Genomic DNA, 12,138 nt, shown 5'->3' on the forward strand with positions numbered 1-12,138 from the left:
AATTCAATGTAATGGTTTTTAGTCATCTCCCAGAGTTCTTTCTCTGGGCATAGCTGGTTCAGTTCATTACTGCTCCATTGGAAATGATTTGGTTGATCTCGTTGCTGAGGATGGCCAAGTTCATCAGAACTGGTCATCATATAGTATTGTTATTGAAGTATATAATGATCTCCTGTTCCTGCTCATTTCACTCAGCATCAGTTCGTGTAAGTCTCTCGTGTAAGTAACTGCTGCTCTATAATATAATTTTAGATCTGGTACAGCTAAGCCACCTTCATTTGATTTTTTTTTTTCATTAATTCCCTTGAAATTCTTGACCTTTTGTTTTTCCATATGAATTTTGTTGTTATTTTTTCTAGGTCATTAAAATAGTTTTTTGGGAGTCTGATTGGTATAGTGCTAAATAAATAGATTAGTTTAGGTAATATTGTCATCTATTATATTTGCTCGCCCTATTCAAGAGCATTTAATATGTTTCCAATTGGTTATTGCCACTAATTTCTAACAAAGAAGTCTAGTAATGAGAAGCCACTCTTGAGCCCACAAGAGTTGAGGTACTTACTGAGTCTTTCCCTATTCTGTATATAAGCATGCAGTTTGAACTAGGTTTAGTTCTGGGAGAGCCTGACTCTAATAAGAGAATTGGGTTCCTTTTTATCACAACTTTTTATTCAACTCCTTAAGTTCTTTTATCCAGTGCCTTGGGTGTTGGGGTAGTGGAAGAAGATTTAAAGTTTAAGTTACAGTCTATAACTCCCAAAAGGGAAACACAAAAAGGAGCATTCGGTACATGACATTACCCAAGTATGAGATAAATAACTGATTCATACACACAAAAAGAATGCTAAGTCCAGGATACTTATAAGGACACATTAACCCAGTGATCTAAGTAGGATCAGTATTAATTTAATACTGTGCCTACAATCAAAGGTACAATAATAATAAAATGAGCCTCAAATAATTAAAGCTTTTTTCCATTTTCTTTATTTTTCTTACTTTTTTGCAACATGGTTAATATAGAAATATGTTTAGCATGATTTGCCTTGTATAATGGATATCATATCACTTGCTTTGTCAATATCGCAGAGAGGGGCTGGAGGGAGGGAGAAAACTTAGAACTCAAATTTTTTTTAGTGTATGCTGAAAAAATAAACATAATTTTTAAAAATAAAGTAACCCTTATGAGAAGATACAGCAATTTGTAATACTGTTAATTATTTGACATTTCACCTGACTCTGCACTACCCTTACAACTCTGGCCAGTAAGATGTCCAACCTTGAATTAGTTGTCTTCTGGGGGCTGTTCTTGCTGCAAGATTGAGAGAAGTTACCAGGTACCCTCCTCACCTATATTCTACTGCTACTTCCAACAGAACCTGTGGACTTCTCAAACTCACAAAGCTTCCTCCACTCCTGAACATACTGACCTTAGAATATTCATTCACCTAAGATCACAAAAAAACAAAGGACCCAGGAGCAAGTTTGTCCAATTGCAGCCCCCAGTATTAACTGTCACATGAGTGAGATCATCATGCCAAGCTAGAAAAGAGCTTGTCCTTCCCTTGCACCCTCACTGGAGGTATATGATGCCACCCAGAAACTCAATGTGATAAGAGCAGCATTTAGAAGCAATCTCTTCTTTTCACTGGAACAACAGCAATTTGTACCCCTGCCTCTGTCTTAATGGACAGAAGGATGTGTCAGAAGGATGCCCAAGGGACATTCAGGACCTATCATAATTCATCAAAATTCCATGTCTTTTCAGCAACAAGTAACACACATGGTCAAGGAGTTTATCATCTTTAATATGTCCAAACTTTGAATCACACTGTGATCATCAGTAATCAAGAAGAGGAAGCCCTAAATATCGTTCCTTGTGTTCCTAAGAAAATAGAAAAATAAAATATGATCACGATAATCTAGAGAATTCTATGTGGGCCCAAGCTAGAAAATAAAAAAAGTCTCCTTTTTCCATTTTTAGAACATGGCTGACACTTCAAAATACATTCTCTTTCCTTTCAAGCTGAAAATAATCTAGGTAACCAGGAGAATCAAGAGAAGTTCTCGCAATTTAAACAAAAATGAATAATTGAAACAAATTGGTAGATAATTCAAGCTGAAAAAAGCTTTTTCTTTCATTTCATTCTCTACTTTCATTTGAAATATGGAAATATAGTCTATCTTCCACAATCCAAGTAAATTTTGGTCATTTATTTAAAGTCAGAAAATCTTTTATTTTTTTTAATTTCCTTAATGTTTTAGAGTAAACCTCTTATTTGTAAGAATTAACATTTAAAACAGCTGTACTGAATATATCTCATTTCTCTCCCTTAACAAATTCCAATCCTTCAAAGAGGGGGAAAAAGGTAAATGAGAAAATTAAGTGGTAGCCCCAGATAAAAATTCCATGAATTTCTATTTCATCACTTAAAATAATGCCACCGAGCAAGGCCATTCCCACCAAACAAGGATTCTCTAGGTAATATTATAGGCCAAGCGGTTGAATCCTCTATAATCCTAAGTGAGTGAAAGCTGTACAAACCCAGAGACCTTTTGTTCCAAAGGAGGAGAGTACTTATTTTTTTTTAATAGCCTTTTATTTACAGGATATATACATGGGTAACTTTACAGCATTAACAATTGCCAAACCTCTTGTTCCAATTTTTCACCTCTTACCCCCCACCCCCCCCCTAAATGGCAGGATGACCAGTAGATGTTAAATATATTAAAATATAACTTAGATATACAATAAGTATACATGACCAAAACATTATTTTGCTGTACAAAAAGAATCAGACTCTGAATTATTGTACAATTAGCTTGTGAAGGAAATCAAAAATGCAGGTGTGCATAAATATAGGGATTGGGAATTCAATGTAATGGTTTTAGTCATCTCCCAGAGTTCTTTTTCTGGGCATAGCTAGTTCAGTTCATTACTGCTCCATTAGAAATGATTTGGTTGATCTCGTTGCTGAGGATGGCCTGATCCATCAGAACTGGTCATCATCTAGTATTGTTGTTGAAGTATATAATGATCTCCTGGTCCTGCTCATTTCACTCAGCATCAGTTCGTGTAAGTCTCTCCAGGCCTTTCTGAAATCATCCTGTTGGTCATTTCTTGCAGAACAGTAATATTCCATAATTTTCATATACCACAATTTATTCAGCCATTCTCCAACTGATGGACATCCATTCAGTTTCCAGTTTCTAGCCACTACAAAAAGGGCTGCCACAAACATTCGTGCACATACAGGTCCCTTTCCCTTCTTTATAATCTCTTTGGGATATAATCCCAGTAGTAACACTGCTGAATCAAAGGGTATGCACAGTTTGATAACTTTTTGAGCATAGTTCCAAACTACTCTCCAAAATGGTTGGATTCGTTCACAACTCCACCAACAATGAATCAATGTCCCAGTTTTCCCACATCCCTCCAACAATCATCATTATTTTTCCTGTCATCTTAGCCAATCTGACAGGTGTGTAGTGGTATCTTAGAGTTGTCTTAATTTGCATTTCTCTGATTAATAATGACTTGGAGCATCTTTTCATATGACTAGAAATAGTTTCAATTTCTTCATCTGAGAATTGTCTGTTCATATCCTTTGACCATTTTTCAATTGGAGAATGGCTTGATTTTTATAAATTAGAGTTAATTCTCTATATATTTTGGAAATGAGGCCTTTATCAGAACCTTTGACTGTAAAAATATTTTCCCAGTTTATTGCTTCCTTCTAATCTTGTCTGCATTAGTTTTGTTTGTACAAAGCTTTTCAGTTTGGTATAATCGAAATTTTCTATTTTGTGATCAGTAATGATCTCTAGTTCTGCTTTGGTCATAAAGACCTTCCCCTTCCACAGGTCTGAGAGGTAAACTATCCTATGTTCCTCTAATTTATTAATAATTTCATTCTTTATGCCTAGGTCATGAACCCATTTTGACCTTATCTTGGTGTACGGCATTAAGTATGGATCAATGCCTAGTTTCTGCCATATTAGTTTCCAATTTTCCCAGCAATTTTATCAAACAGTAAGTTCTTATCCCAAAAGCTGGGATCTTTGGGTTTGTCAAAGACTAGGTTGCTATATTTGTTGACTGTTTTATCCCTTGAACCTAATCTATTCCACTGATCAACTAATCTATTCCTTAGCTAATACCAAATAGTTTTGGTAACTGCTGCTCTATAATATAATTTTAGATCTGGTACAGCTAAGCCACCATCATTTGATTTTTTTCATTAATTCCTTGAAATTCTTGACCTTTTGTTTTCCATATGAACTTTGTTGTTATTTTTTCTAGGTCATTAAAATAGTTTTTTGGGAGTCTGATTGGTATAGTGCTAAATAAATAGATTAGTTTAGGTAATATTGTCATCTTTATTATATTTGCTCGCCCTATCCAAGAGCATTTAATATTTTTCCAATTGGTTAGATCAGACTTAATTTGTGTGAAAAGTGGTCTGTAATTTTGCTCATAAAGTTTCTGATTTTCCCTTGGCAGATAGATTCCTAAATATTTTATATTATCAGTAGTTACTTTAAATGGAATTTCTCTTTGTAACTCTGACTGTTGGATTTTGTTAGTGATATATAAGAATGCTGATGACTTATGTGGGTTTATTTTATAACCAGCAACTTTGCTAAAGTTATGGATTATTTCTAATAACTTTTAGCAGAATCTCTGGGGTTCTCTAAGTATACCATCATGTCATCGACAAAGAGTGATAATTTGGCTTCCTCATTGCCTATTCTTATTCCTTTAATCTCTTTCTCAGCTCTTATTGCTATAGCTAGCGTTTCTAATACAATATTAAATAGTAACGGTGATAGTGGGCAACCTTGTTTCACTCCAGATCTTATTGGGAATGGTTGCAGTTTGTCTCCATTACATATGATGCTTACTGATGGTTTTAAATAGATGCTGCTGATTATTTTAAGGAAAAGTCCATTTATTCCTATACTCTCAAGTGTTTTTAATAGGAATGGATGTTGGATTTTATCAAATGCTTTTTCTGCATCTATTGAGATGATCATATGGTTTTTGTTAATTTGGTTATTTACATGGCCAATTATATTGATAGTTGAGGAGAGTACTTATAACAAAAACAAAAGATAGAATCTTTTGTCCCAGTCTAAGAATAATGACATTTCCCTGTCTGGAATAAATTACATTTCTGTGGAACACTGAAAGGCAGGTATTAAGTCTGATGCCAGATCAGACTTTATTCTAAGGGAGACAGCCTGTATCTGTCTCATGACAAAAGGCAGCTAAGTGGAATAGTGGATAGGGTGTTGGCCCTCGAGTTAGGAAATCCTGAATTCAAATTTGCTCAGATTTTTACTAGTTATGTAACTGTGGGCAAATCACTTAAGCTACCTCAATTTTCTGAAGTATAGAATAGAAATAATAATAACACCTTCTTCCTAGGGTTGTTGTGAGGATAAAAATGAGGTAATATTTGTAAAGCACTGAACCCAATGTCTGGCACATAGTAGGCACTATTTAAATGCTAACTATTATCAGTTTTAAAAGACAAGAATCCAAATCACCAAAATATCATCTAGTTGAAAAAGAGAGAAGTACAAGCTATAGCTTGCCAAATAATGTACGGATTCAATGATTATAAGGTCTGTTGGCATCCATGGAAATACAACATAACCCAAAAAATATTAATATTTTGACTATGCCAAACTATTGCTTATACTCTGAATTGACTACTAAAACTTCATCTTAACCAGAAAATGCAGCTGTGTTTCCATGTGCCAAGGAGAAGTAGTTCCAGCCAAGAATATTGGTGGGATATTTGAGACCCTTGCTTAGATGGAGTCCTTTATGATTTCTTTTGGTCCCTTGTATAAGTCCACCTTCATTCTCAATTGCATATATGTCTATTACTGTATGTACTTACCTGAAAGTACATGTTTCATGGCTTCCAAACTCCAAAAACAAACATATAGGTCTCTGAATAGAGGCTTGCATTTTAAGCAGAGTTGGTCAGAGATTTAAAATTGCCCAGAAGGAAAGAATAAGGATAAGAAGGTTTTGAAACAGATACATCATGGGAACAAAAAAGGCAGTCCCTAGTTTGGCAACAATAAAGCCAGAGAATGCTAAGAATGGCATTATAAATCAACATCACCCTAATATTTTATCTTTATTCTTATATGGAAACCATATACTTTTTTTAAAAGTTGTATTTTATAATGGTTTGGTCATGTATACTTATTGTGTATCTAATTTATATTTTAATATATTTAACATCTACTGATCATCCTGCCATCTGGGGAAGGGGGGAGGAGGAAGGAGGGGAAAAATTGGAACAAGAGGTTTGGCAATTGTCAATGCTGTAAAGTTATCCATACATATAACCTGTAAATAAAAGGCTATTTTTAAAAAGTTGCATTTAAACAAAACAGAGTGATCAGATCAATCAACTTTTTACTTTTATACTAAAAGTTACATATAGTTTCCCAGTGGTAGTATAGTCTCCCATTGTACTAGAAAGTAGCAGAACAGTTCTTTGCTGCCATACATAGTCTGTCTTTTGAAATGATATAGAGAATCCAAAAACTATCCTGAAAAACCAAAACATAAATTTCATGATATTGGTCCATGAAGTTGGACTTTCAGTACATTACCTGATACACAGTAATAATAATGACAATAGTATATTTTTCTTATACCTTAAGGCTTGCAATGTCATAAAGTATAATGAATAGTTGTCTGATTGATAAATCAGGATCTATCTTGATTTATAAAAAGATATATTCCAACAGTAATTTCATTAGCAAATATTTTGTCTCCTGAGAGAAAAGAATTCCATAAGAGTCATATGAATCTATTTAAGGCTTTTATATAGTAAATCAAATAAAAAATATGAATTTAATTTAGAAATAATAAATTTGAACTAAGTTGGAATAAGTCAGAATCAATATGAAGAGAAACAATTAGAAACAGGAAATATACATTCATTTAAATACTCATTGAATGCTCACAAAAATTGATTACATGCTAGGTCACAGAGAATAAGTGTTGGATTTGTGATTTTATAAGATTAGAGAAGTCCCAGATGGGTACTGACAAATTAAATGATTTGCCCAAAATCACATAGCCAGTGCATATCAGAGGCTGGACTTGAACCCAAGTCTTCCTGTCTTTGAGGCCAACTCTCTCCTATGCCATACAATTCTAGGGGGGGGACAGGGGAAAGTCAAGAAAAAAGTTATATTGTATTTTCAAGCCATAATGTAAAAATTTCAAGTCAAATAATAGCAACTTACTAGAAATTATAAACTACATGGAACACTAGAAATTTTTTTAAAGAGGCAATTGGAATTAAGTGACAAGTCTGAGATCAAATTTGAATTCAGATCCTCCAGACTTCAGGACTGATACTTTATGCATTGCACCTCCTAGCTGTACCAGAATCTGTTTTTAAACAATGATTGGTTTAAAGAACTCAGAAAAATAAAAAACAGTACTTAGAAGTACATTTAAATTAATTAGTGAGTTATACTAATTAGTGAGTATGAAGAGGCTGCCATACATCAACAAATAATGTTGAAGAAGTGATATAAAAGATGCCATAAAATTATAAAATACATAAAGATATGAAAGATCATAAATAGTCATGTGATCTGAACAAGGGAAAAATGAGATATAACATTTGGTCTCCACTGGCATTCTCCTGATGTCAAAAGAACTCAAGGAAGGCCCCCAAGACCCTGAGTTCCCTGGGATGAGTTGTAGAGGTGTGCTAAAGTCAGTTAAGCTTTCAGGAGCCCAATAGGTAAATCTTCAGTGTGCACATTTATAACTCAGAAAGCAATGAATACTAAAAATCAAGGCTTTATTTAATTTTTTTTATTTTTAGACCCTAGAAAATTTTGGATAAATGTTAATCATGCAGATTAAGCTTTTCTTTCTTTCTTTTTGGAGAGTCAATTGTTAAAGATAACATCACTGTCCTACATGGATGTATAGTGACCTGAATCACTGAAGAGAATACATACATCTATGACTTCATAGATCCTACTGGTATATTTGAGTTTAAAAGCTCAACTTCTTCATGGCCTAACAATAAGCTGAATGAGTGCTTTTTTTATGAGAATAATCAAAACACCAAGTTTCTGGGACCCCAGGGAGACGATGTCCCTAAAAGAAGAGAGTTTTCATAATCTAAGTTATTCTAACTGCAACTAATACAAACAATTTGTCAGAAAAAGTGAGAATGATTGTGATATGCATAACTCATATCCTCAAGAGTAAGCCAAATGGAGAAGGCCAGGAAGATTTTTCCAGAAACAAGTTTCTACCAATAACATTCAACACTGAAAAGTAGGGATAGATTCACCAAGCCAAAGAAAAGTACAATAGAGTGGTTTCAGTAAAAGCAGTCATATTATAAACAGATGGAACAACTGAAACTTAAAGACCTAGGACAGAAACATATGGCCACAATGTCACGTCCTAGGTATCTGGTTTCATATAAAGCAGCTTATCCCATGAGAGAGATGGAGGCTTTGATTGAATGTAGTAAAACAAATGGTGGTATGGTTCAACTGTTTACTTGAACCTTGTTAATCAGATGTCCTCATCATGATAAGATGGATTTATTTGATTATCATGACAAGGAAAAGAGGAAAGGGAGAATGGAAGAAAGGTGATGAACTGGAAAAGTAAGGGAAAAATCAATCAAAGTCACAATAAAAATAAAAAATAAATTTATAGATAAGTGAGATAGAGAAAGAGATAACAGGATTGGAGGTAATGGTCTGAGATAAATTTAAGAGTTCTTGATCCTGGAAATGAAACTGTTCTGGGTGAAGGTCGGATCAAGGTTATAACTGCCTCTGTATGCGACTGAGATGAATGAAGATATAGATCATGAGAGATAAGGAAAGAGATTTTTTGAAGAATAATGAAATTTTCAAGTGTTAGAGCTGGAGGGAGAGGAGAGGGAGACTGAGAGAAATGATAAACTCATTGAAAAAAAAAGAAATAATAATCTGGGATCTGGTAGATGGTCACTACTCTGATCTAAATGGGTGGTATACATGGATGGGTGACTCTCAAAGGAGACAGTATTATAAATGTGGTAAAGTCTGAACGTGGCAGTATAGAACAAGAAAATGCCAACTCTTCCTCCTACCACACTATATTGAGGAGAAGGTATATCCTTCTACAGAGATTAATTAGAGAGATTATATCTCCTAAAAAAAGTCAGATTTCTGCAAGTGGATTAAAGAAGAGTCCTGTGATGTGGGCCCTAAGTGGTTAAATAAAATTGAAGAGAACTTTAACTCACACATAAGACCTGACTTTGATATTGAAAATTAAGGTACAACATTTTAATATGCTAAAACCTACTTTTATACCCACTATGAATCTTTCTGTTGCCATGTGAGATGCTTCTAATTTTAATTAGTCTGACACCATTGCAATCAATGATTTGCAGCTATATAGCATTACTAATAGAATATTGATACTAAAGAGATGGGTTTCCTGTTATAGAAAGGAAAATTTTGGTATCACCAAATGTTCAATGTAATTTCCTAAACTATTTAAACTAATCTTCTGCCACTACTGCTCAATCCTAGAACAATTTTATTATCTAACTAAAGCATTCATCCAAGATATATGGATATATTGACAGACTTATTAAGTGAGATAGCATATGCAACATGCTGGGCACACCTATAAGTGCTAGCAAGCTCAGCATCAGTCATCATCATAAACATAAACATAATTATTAATAATACATGGGTTGTCTTCTTAGATCCATTTCCTAATTTGGACCATATGAATTTTCAGTTTCTTTGTTTTGTTTTTTTTCCAGTATTGAGTCCCTTTTGTACCCTTGGGATTTTTCTTTAAAATACCTTGTGGCATTTTAAAGCTTGATACAATTAATATAATGCTATATGCATTTGGAGAACCTAACTTTTGATAGGAAATCGTTTTTTATTAAGATATTATTCTTCCATGACCCTGGAAAAATTTTGGTGATCATACCTCTCCTTGTTTAACTTGTCACTTGTATTCAGTTGAGTATTAATCTCTGTATTACTGTTTCATATAATCTTCTTTGAGGAGACACTTCAAGGTCACTTTTAATTATAATAAGTCAAATACTTTCTCAAAATAAACAAACAATAAACACAGAAGGGACCAACATTCTTTATATCTCTCAGGCATCTGCTTAAACATATGGTTTTCATTAAATAATTATATGTAAAGGTCTGCTTGTTCCCTTCTCAAGTCTTCATTCAGGATACTTTCACGTAAGGAATTAGACCATTATAATTCAGATTTTATAGAGATGAAAAAACAGGCATATGGGTCCATAATTGTTCAAGTCTTCCCCATCTTTTTTTATAGCACTATAAACTATATTTTTCTTTTCTTTTTTTTTCCTTTGGAAGTCTCTTTCATTCATCTCCATGACATTCAATTCATATCAAAAATAATTTATGAATAAATTATGAATTTATGAACAACTATGTTTAAGGCAATTTTATAGTCACAGGGGATATGAAGACAAAAAGGAAAGTAGCCTCTGTCTTCAAAGGTTTGCAATCTACTGAGGGATAGAACAGTTAAGATATAACTAAATAAAAATAACCGAAAAGGGGAAGCACTAAGAATCAGAAAGATAAGAAAGTTCCCTATCTAAATGAGGGCACTAATTGAGCTTTGATGGAAGTTAGGAATTCTCAGAGACAGAGGTGAGAAGAGTTCACTACAGATGTGAGGGACAGCCTGTGCAAAAGTTGACACCCAAATGTCTCTAAAAGTATGTCACTTATCTGCTTTCTCCTCTGCTGTGCTCAGAGTTTGCCAGCCTCCATTTCTGCTGTCACCATGGCTCTCAGTGACATGGACATCCAAAAGCTGATAAAACACATGGCGGTTTTCATCGAACAAGAAGCAAACAAAAGGGCTGAAAAAATAGATGCAAAAGTAGAAGAGTTTTACATTGAGAAAAGTCATCTTGTGCAAACATAAAGATGGAAGATAATGGAATATTATTAAAAGTAGAAGAAACAAATTGAGCAAAAGAAGAAAATTCAGATGTCCAAAATGATGAATCAGGTAAGATTGAAAGTCCTGAGAGCCAGGGATGATTTTATTTCAGATTTATTAAATAAAACAAAGCAGAGATTCTATAAGATAATGATAAATACAACCAGGTATCAGGTGCTTTTAGACAGTCTGTCTCTTCAGACTTTATACTGATTATTGGAGGCACAAATGATTGTCCATTGTGAGAAAGAGGATCTCTCTCTGGTTAAGACTACAGTGATAAAAGCAATAGCTATATATGTACAATATTATAACCAAAATAAATGTTTATGTACTAAGTTGATCAGCAGGTATACCTAGCAGAGGAAATAGCTGGAGATATTGAGATCTGATGGGGATCATAAAATAAAAATTTCTAATACCCTAGAAAAAGACTGGATCTCATAGCCCAAGAGATGATGTCAGATGTTAAAAGGGGCATTGTTTGGTATTAATGCCAATAGGAAATTTTTGGACTAACCCTCTGAGGATATGGAATCCATCCATGAGCCATAAAAGTGTCTAAAATAGAGGAAACAACTATCAGTGTTCCTCTTTTTTGATACTCTTATATTGTCCTATATTCTTTGGTAGAATAGTCTTCGTGTAGAATGCCATCAACCTAAATGTTAATTCTGGAAGAGGATTTGTGGACTTAAACTGCCAAGAAGTAACCTAGTTTACCCTGAAGTGACTAAGCTCTGATCTCAACATTCCAGGGACAAGGAGAATATATATCAGCTATATAGTTTTCACTGAGACTCTTTTTTGTGTGTGATCTGCCATATATTAAAGTGAACTGTGTAAGATTTTGAATTAGATTCCTATAGGTTACTTTTATATGCATAAGGAGCATGCATTTATTCTACTATTACTGCTCTTAAATATTTGGGTTTAGAGGCTTTCCTCAGTTATATCTATAATTCAAAAACCTAAGCTATGAATATGCTTTATTATTAAAATAAAAAATATGTGTATAAAAATAAATAAAATAAAATAATATTACTTTAAGAGCATATTTTAATCTCTGTGTATTTTGGATGCAACTATTCTGTTTGACTTTGTTTTCTCAT

At 33.7% G+C, this 12,138-nt stretch overlaps 1 pseudogene; it reads left to right on the forward strand.

Moving 5' to 3' along the window:
- The first annotated feature begins 10,838 nt into the window (after window positions 1–10,838).
- Window positions 10,839–11,545, forward strand: LOC100922200 (annotated as a pseudogene).
- The last annotated feature ends 593 nt before the right edge of the window (window positions 11,546–12,138 follow it).

This window comes from Sarcophilus harrisii, chromosome 3 (assembly GCF_902635505.1).
Source record: "Sarcophilus harrisii chromosome 3, mSarHar1.11, whole genome shotgun sequence".
Taxonomy (NCBI): Eukaryota; Metazoa; Chordata; class Mammalia; order Dasyuromorphia; family Dasyuridae; genus Sarcophilus; species Sarcophilus harrisii.